Source organism: Tupaia chinensis, unplaced genomic scaffold (genome assembly GCF_000334495.1).
Source record: "Tupaia chinensis unplaced genomic scaffold, TupChi_1.0 Scaffold138584_1, whole genome shotgun sequence".
Lineage (NCBI taxonomy): Eukaryota > Metazoa > Chordata > Mammalia > Scandentia > Tupaiidae > Tupaia > Tupaia belangeri.
The window spans coordinates 408,050-416,630 of record NW_006198478.1 but is presented as its reverse complement, the minus strand read 5'-3'; the positions used below and the strand labels follow the sequence as shown (position 1 = coordinate 416,630).

The 8,581-nt window shown below is 45.3% G+C and overlaps 1 protein-coding gene across 1 annotated transcript in view; it reads right to left on the bottom strand.

The window, feature by feature from the left end:
- CHD8 (chromodomain helicase DNA binding protein 8) overlaps positions 1 to 7,370 on the bottom strand; it is a 78,693-nt gene extending 71,323 nt beyond the window's left edge. The window contains exon 1 of the mRNA XM_006161420.3: positions 7,157 to 7,370. The gene's annotated coding sequence lies outside the window, so the exon portion shown is untranslated. The remainder of the gene's footprint in view (positions 1 to 7,156) is intronic.
- Positions 7,371 to 8,581: the final 1,211 nt, after the last annotated feature.

Sequence of the window (8,581 nt, the reverse complement as noted above, 5' to 3'; positions counted from 1 at the left end):
AACACCCCCCCCCCCAGGGGAGAGCGCCCCGCCGCAATCCCTTCTCTTCCATTCTCCTCTCGGGATCCTGAGCACATACGTACATGGGCCCAGCATGAGTTTAAGCCACTGGGTCCAGGACTTGAACCACGGTCAACTACGTGGGAGTCCAGCAACATAGCCATTACGTCAACTGCAGGTCCCAAAAGCAGGAAATTCTATAATGACAACAAGAGATAATTTGAGGAACCTGAAAGACTTTATAGTTCTTGAATATCCTTCCTTCAAATGAAATTAAGATTTCAGTTAGTGGGACCAGCAGTTGGCGTAATGGCTATGTCACTGGACTCCCATGTAGTCGACTGAGGTTCAAGTCCCGGACCCGGTGGCTTAAACTCACGCCAGGCATGTGTGCGTGCGTGCCCAAGATCCCAAGAAAATGGAGGAGAAGAGACTGCAGTGTGGCCATCCTCCCCGGGGGAGTGGGGTGGGGGGGTTGGGGTTGATTTCTCGCTTTCTGTCTGTCTCTTTCTGTCTTTCTGACGAGCATATGTGCCCTATAGCAAAAACCTCTCCAAAAAAAAAATAAAGACTTCAGTTAGTATACATCCTTTCCCAGAAAGCTATTGACATAGTCACAGGAGAATTAAGACTCTCAAAAACAAAGGTGTTATTACAGAAATACTAATTACTACAATGCTGGGACATTACCAAAAGGATTAGCTCTATAATATTTAAGGTGCAGATATACAGGAGAGAAGAGAAGGACAGTTCTGAGAACTATTACCTAGTAATGTTAGGAGCCTGCCATTTAATTATCTCCTTAAAATGAAATAAAGTCTGAAAATATCAAATAAAATGAAGCCATACACACATAGTTTCTTTAGAAATATATAGAGGAAATAAATTAAAATAATAAAAAATAGGGCTGGCAGGTGGCATGGTGGTTAAAGGTGCTGGATTCCCACATAGCCAACCATGGCTCAAGTCCCGGACCTGGTGGCTTGCTTTCTCGCTTTCCCTTTCTCTGTCTCTCTGGTCAACTTAAAAAGTAACAACAACAAGTAGAATTAAATAAAACTTTAAAAATAATAATAACAATATAATAAAAATATGTATAGGAAATAAAACAAGGATGCTTCATTCTTTCAGTAATTAAGTCAATTCTTTCCTAATAATTATGCATAACAGAAAATAACTGTTCTGAGAATTTTTCAACAAACTAGAGAGAGCAGGGTAGGATAATGTGAATTTAAAGAGGCGAGGTGGGGACCAGCAGGTGGCGTGGTGGTTAAGGTGCTGGACACTGCCACATGGCAGACCATGGTTTGAGTCCTGGACCTGGTGGCTTGCTTTCTCATTTCCCCCCTCTCTCTTTCTCTCTGTGTCTCTCTCTGTCAAATTAAAATGAATAAATAAAATTAAGTAATAATTAAAAAAAATAAAAAATAAAGAGGCGAGGTCCCCTATGTTGTCTAGGTTCCGACACTGTTCCACTGTTTGGAATATGTTCCTGGATCTATCCATGCTGAGGACGAATATAAGGCAATTATCTATGTCAGGCTAATGTGTATCTATGTCTGCTGGATTTTTAATTAATTTATAACATCCAATTAGTGGCAAAATTAAGTATTTTATCTTAACAAATCTGCTGCTGCAATATGAAGACAAGAAATAATATATTTTAGGGCCAGCAGATGGCGTGATGGTTAAGGGCGCTGGACTCCCACAGAGCTGACTGTGGTTTGATTCCTGAAACTGGCAGCTTAGTTTCTCACTTTTCTTCTCTCTCTCTCACTCTGTTCCTCTCTGGTTAAATTAAAATTAATTAAATGAAGTTCAATAAAGTAATTCTTAAAAATAATAATAATAATAACGGGACCAGCAGCCACTGGACTCCCACATAGTAAACCGCAGTTCGAGTCCTGGACCTGGCAGCTTAAACTCATGCCGGGTGCGTGTGAGTGCATGCCCAAAACCCCTAGAGGAGAAAGAAGGTGAAGGGATTGTGGTACGGCCATCCTGCCTACGGGATGATTTTTCACTTTCTGTCTCTCTATCTTTCTCTATCTTTCTGGCAAGCGCATGCACCCTATAGCAAAAAAAAGCTCTCCAAAAATAAATAAATAAATAAATAAAATATTTTAAAATTGACCGCTTTGCTTCATGTGGTATTAAAGAGTCTAAGGAAGAACAGAAATGGGTGATAAAAGGACTAAAGAAATGTTAGTCAGAGAACAGCTTAATTGAAACCTCAGAAATTAAGGTACTTTGGGGACCAGCAGTTAGCGTAATGGCTATGTCCCACGTAGTCGACCGTGGTTTGAGTCTCGGACTCGGTGACTTAAACTCACGCCGGGCGCATGTGCATGTGTGCCCAAGATCCCGAGAAGAGAATGGAGGAGAAGGGATTGCGGCATGGACATCCCCCTGGGGGGTGATTTCTTGCTTTCTATCTCTCTGTCTCTCTCTGTCTGTCTGGCGAGCGCACATGCCCGCTCACAGGAAAAACCCTTCAAAAAAAAAAAAAAAAAAAAGAAAAAGAAATTAAGGTACTTTGCAGTTCACATTTAAAACACCTGAGAGGTTGGGGCCAGCAGATGGCATAGCAGTTATGTCGCTGACTCCCATGTAGTCAACTGTGGTTTGAGTCCTGGACCCAGCAACTTCAAACTCTCGCCAGGCATGTGCGTGTGGGTGCCCAAGATCCCAAGAGGAGAATGGAGAAGGGTTTGCAACATGGCCAACCCCCCTGGGGGATGATTTCTCACTCTGCCTTTCTCTGTTCTTCTCCAGTGTGTGCCCTATGGCAAAAATTTAAAAAGGTCATCCAGGACAAAATTTAGAATGCAGAATCAGAATGTGGTTAAATAAACTTTTAGGCAATAGAAAACTTCAAACAGCAGCTCTGTTACATAGAAAAGTCTCTAGGACACTAGAACTAAAGGAACCACATCTTGAAAATGAGGGTCTCTTTACATATCTTCTTCTTTTAAGAATTATTTTATTTAACCTTATTCATTTATTCACTTATTTTATTTTATTTGACCAGAGATGGACAGAGTGAAGGAGAGAAGGAAAATGAGAGCAAGCAGCTAGGTCTGGGACTTGAACCATGGTCGACCATGTGGGAGTACAACACCCTTAATTACCACGCCACTTACCAGCCACTCTTTACATTTCTTAAAAGGTCTCAGTTAATTAGAAGCCAAAAGACAGAATGTTAGTGAATTAAAACAAGAAAAGTAGGGGCTAACTGGTGGCATGGTGATTAAAGTGCTGGATCCCACATAGTCAATTGTATGGTCTGAAAAACATACCAAGGGAAAATACATGTGTGTGTGCGCGTGCGAGCGCGTTCCCCAAATCCCAAGAGGAGAATGGAGAAGGGACTGTGGTGTGGCCATTCTCTCTAGGGGGTGATTTCTCTCTCTCAATCTCTTTCTCTGCCCATCTCCAGAGAATGCACACATCTTACACTAAAGAAAAAAAGGTGAATAAATACAAAAGAAGGTGAAAGAAAGATCACCACCTTTGTGGAGCAAAAGAATAAAAAATTATATAAAAAATTAAACTGAGGGACCAGCAGATGTTGTAATGGTTACGATGCTGACTCCCACGCAGTCGAATGTGATTTGAGTTCCGGACCCAGTGGCTTAAACTCATACCAGACACGTGTGTGTGCATGCACAAGATCCTGAATAGAGAATGGAAGAGAAAGGATTGTAGTGTGGCCATCCTCCCTAGAGGGTGATTTCTCACTTTCTGTCCGTCTGTCTCTCCCTGTCTTTCTAGTGAGCACACGTGCCCTATAGCAAAAACCTAATTAAAAGTAAACAAACTGGGACCAGTAATAGGTGTAATGGCTATGTCGCTGGACTCCCATGTAGTCAACAACAGTTTGAGTCCTGGACCCGGTGGCTTAAACTCATGCTGGGCGAGTGTGTGTGCGTGCCCAAGAACCCAAGAGGAGAATGGAGCAGAAGGGATTGTGGCATGGCTATCCACAGGGGTGGGGTGGGGGTGGGGGGGGGAGGGGGATTTCTCGCTTTCTGTCTCTCTCTGTCTGTCTTTCTAGTGAGCACACGCGTCCTATAGCAAAAAACCTCCCCCCCCAAAAAAAAAATTAAGCTGAGATAACATGAAACAAGATAGTCTGTGAATAACTCAAATGCTAGAGGTAATAGAGAAAATACAAGTACTGTCCAAGGGCAGCTATACACAAATCTGCAGACCAGGGATTTGCTCAAATATGAGTCCAAATTAGAGTGGGTTCTAGGGGTATGGATGGAAGCTCTAGTGAAATGTCTGTCTTCTATTTCTCTTCCAGGCATTAGGATCAATGTAAACTCAGGGTTGGGGACAAACAATATCACTAAAGTATTTGGCATTCATCTGAATGTTATAGTCCTCCAAATGACAACATCAAACCTCATTCTTTCAGTAAGTAACCATATTTTTGGTACCTACAAATTGGGAACCAGCAGTTAGCGTAATGGCTATGTCGCTGGACTCCCACGTGGTCGACCGCGGTTCGCGTCTCGGACCCGGTGGCTTAAATCTCACGCCAGGCGCGTGTGCGTGCGTGCCCAAGATCCCAAGAGGAGAATGGAGGAGAAGGGATTGCGGCGTGACCATCCCCCCGGGGGGTGATTTCTCGCTTTCTGTCTCTATGTCTCTCTCTGTCTGTCTGGCGAGCGCACGTGCCCTATAGCGAAGACATCTCAAAAAAAAAAAAAAATTAATCCTAAATGATAATTTGCTTTTTTTAAAAAAAAGAATAATTAGTTTCATTTATTCTTATTATTATTAACCTGATCAGAAAGAGACAAAAAGAGAGAAAGGGAAATCAAGAGAAAGCATGCCACCAGGTCCTGGACTTAAACCAAACTTAGCCATGTGGGAGTCCAGGGCCCCAACCACCATGCCACCTGCTGGCCCTGATAATTTTGCTTTAAGTTCACTCATCAAAGGAAATATGAATGATTCCCTCATCATCTTCTATTACCTATCAGAAACTTTGACTCTTCATATAAAATGTCATTTGATTGGCCACTTTCCACAATTCTGTCCCTGTTACAACCAAAACTACAATAGTGGGTACCACAATGCCAAGATTCTTTCCTCCTATTACCCAGGAGTGCAACAGAGACAGCTGTCCCAAGAAACATAAGATCTGTGGTTCCTTGTGATTCACAATCAACTCAGCAGACATAGTTTATATCCACATCTAAACAGATTTTGTCACTTTGAGAACTAACAAAATCAAAAGGCTAGATACGCAGGATAGATCAAAACATGCAAGAGTGTGAACTGTCCAAGTACCCAGAAGTTGTTCCACCAAACCCTTTATCCTACCCATTACTCCTTTCTTTTTATTTTTTGAGAGGTTTTTGCTATAGGGCACGTGCACTCCCCAGAAAGACAGAGACAGATAGAGAGACAGAAAGCCAGAAATCACCCCCCAGGGGGGATGGCCACGCCACAATCCCTTCTCCTCCATTTTCCTCTCAGGATCTTGGGCACGCACACACATGTGCCCTGCGTTGAGTTTAAGCCACCGGGTCCGGGACTCGAACCGCGGTCAACTACATGGGAGTCCAGTGACATAGCCATTATGCCAACTGCTGGTCCCACCATTACTCCTTTCTAGCAGACTCACAAGCAGGCCTCTCTTGCCACAGGTCTTATTTTCTAAAAAAATTATTTATTTATTTAATTCCATTTGTTATTATTATTATTTTTTAATTTGACCAGTCTGAGACAGAGGGAGAGAAAGGGAAAGTGAGAGGGCAAGCTGCCAGATTCAGAACTGGAACCATGGTCGGTCACGTGGGAATCCAGTGCCTTTAACCACCACACACCTGCCGGCCCCGCAACAGGTCTCCTTAAATGGAAAATGTTGTTTTTCTTATATAACTCTTTTTACTTTTCCTTTTAAGATTTGGGATAATTCTGACGTACCTGAAATTAAAAGTTTGCCATGTCTGACCCTGTGAGGTTGACAATTTCTTCTGAAATCTATTTAGTGACCAATACGAATAATCCCTAAGCAGAAGACATTATCTAATGAACCGAGAACGTTATCCAAGTCACAAACTCACATTCTATTATTTAATGTGCCCCACAGTAGATGAGACCTCAGGACGCCTCAGTCTAAGGATCCCTGACTGAGCTGTCAAACTCACAACAACATGGGGATGAAATGATCTGTGGTTGCTGATGTGATGGCAGGATACAGTAGACACTGATAACACAGCTACCTTGGCTTGGAATTGGGGGCGTTCCTCTAGGCCTACACTTCAAGAGAAAAAGAGTTCTAAACCTGACTTTAGGTTCAGTTTGCGCAGTCACTGCCTCTTCTGTGAAGACCTTAATCACTTTAAGGCTGCCTCTTCAAAAGGCAAGAACTGCTGCATTTGCACAGCTGCTGCAGTGGCAGAGAAATTCCCTGCGACACTAGAGACAGGTAAATAAAGAAATTGCACTCGCTCCGAGGCAGGGGGGAGGGGTCTTCTGCCAGGCAAGAGTTTACATAATGCAACTGAAAACGACGGAGCTATGCAGACCTGTCAAGGGAGATGCAAGGCTTGAGCTCCTCTCTTCCTACCGTCTCTAACACTCTCCAACAGCCTGTTCTTCACTCGCAGAAGATCCAGGCAGATTACACCTAAGAATGAATCGCAATCCGTACGCACACACTTAACCCCATGCTTTCCTACCTATCTTTATCATTTAAAAAAAAAAGAAAAAGGCAAAAACAGAAAGGAAAAAAAAAAAACTCTAACCTACCACTTCTGAGTCCAAAGTATGGAGTAACCAAATGGAGCCGGGGAGTTTTTCTCCCTCCTCTGAAGGGGGAAGAAGACCAAAGGCGCTGCCCCAAATCAACACCACGCCCAGTAGTGCAATGACAAACGCGAAAAACTCCACAGCGGCCCAGGCAGCCCCTCGCGGCCCGGCCCGGCCGGGCTCCTGCGGCCCAGTAGCCTCCCTCTCCCCCGGCCTCTCACAAAGGAGAATGGTTCAGTCCAGAGCATCACCCAGCACCTGATCTCGCACAACTGGGGACAGGCAGGGCGAGGAGAAGCAGTTATGGGAATCAACCCTAGGAGCCTCAGCTGCTGCAAAGACCCCAGGACCAGCACGGAGCAGCGGGCGAGAGCGGGAAGCCTACCTGAACAAGTCCTGGTGCTTCCTTTCCACTCAGCGCTTCAACTCACCCTCTCGGAGAACAAGGCGCCTTCCGGCGGAGCATGGCCAGCCCTCGCCTCAATCTAGCTTGCTAGTAGTCCATTCGGCATAGGCCCCGCCCCCCTACGCGCCCACCAGCCAATGGCAGCACCAGAGCCCGGCCTCTGCCAGCGGCGTAGTGTGAGCGCCATCCAGGAAGTCTCCTGAGGGTGGGAGGTCCTAAGAGGCTGAGAAGGTACGTAGGCAGCCACAGATATGCCTGATTGGAAATAAAATGTGGCGGCAGCTCGCCTGTGACGGCTCGGTTCACCCGCGGCCAGGCGTCTCGGCGTCTCTTTTTGACCCCCGCCGTTAGGGGCGCTCTAGACTGAAGCGACACTTAGTTACCTGTTTCTGGGAAGCCATCTTGGATCGGGCTAGTGCCCTGGTGGCCGGGCGGTGGAAGGAGCGCTTAAACCATTTGAAGCCGTTTGGGGCGTCGGGTCCGGCTGAGGAGGTCCAGCCTCGACATCCCTTCCGGTACAGGTGGAGGCCGCTCAGTCACGATAGGAAACTGGGTTAAGGCCGAATGTGGGTAGAGGCGATCACCGCCACCCACCCTCTCACTTAACTATAGGAGTGAAACGATTTTACCAAATCGAGGACGCAAAAATTGATTCTTCAAATCCCAGTGGCTGTTACCATATTCGAGGCTAATCCTTTATACGCAGGTTGCTTCTCAGGATATGGGCACGTGACCGACGTAGGTTCTGTACATGTAGGCTTTACTTGCTAATTTTGCAGTTTTTGGATTGGCAGTACAGAGCACTGTCAGTTGGAAACGGTAAGAATTAAAAAAAAAAAAAATCACATTGAAAGAATAAGTTGGGCCAGCCTGTGGCATGCTGGTAAGGCGGTAGGGCAGTTAGATTTCATATGGCCAACTGCCAGGTTTGAATCCCAGACCCGGAGGCTTGAGAAACACGTTGGGCGGGTGTGTGGGTGACCAAGCAGAGGAGGGAGAGACGGAAGTGATTCTTCCCGACAGAGTGACCATGCCCTGTGAAGAGTACTTTCTCACTTTCCCCAGTGAGTGCACACATCCTCTGGCAAGAAAAATAAGAGTATAAATAAAGGCCCAAAATTCAGGCCAGCAGGTTGTAGTGGCTAAGGCACTGGATCCCATGTCATACTCTGCAATTCCACTCCTGGACCCAACGGCTTGAAAAACATGCCAGGCCATGTGTGTATGCTGCATGCCCAAAATCCTAAAAAGAAATTGGAGGAAAAGGGATAGTGGGGTGGCCCTACTCCTGTCCCCATGATTTCTCTCGTTTTCCCTTTCTGTCTCTCTCCAGCAAGCGCACATGCTGTATGGCAAAAATCTTTAAAAAATAAAAATAAAGGCCTAAAATTCAATAGACCCAAC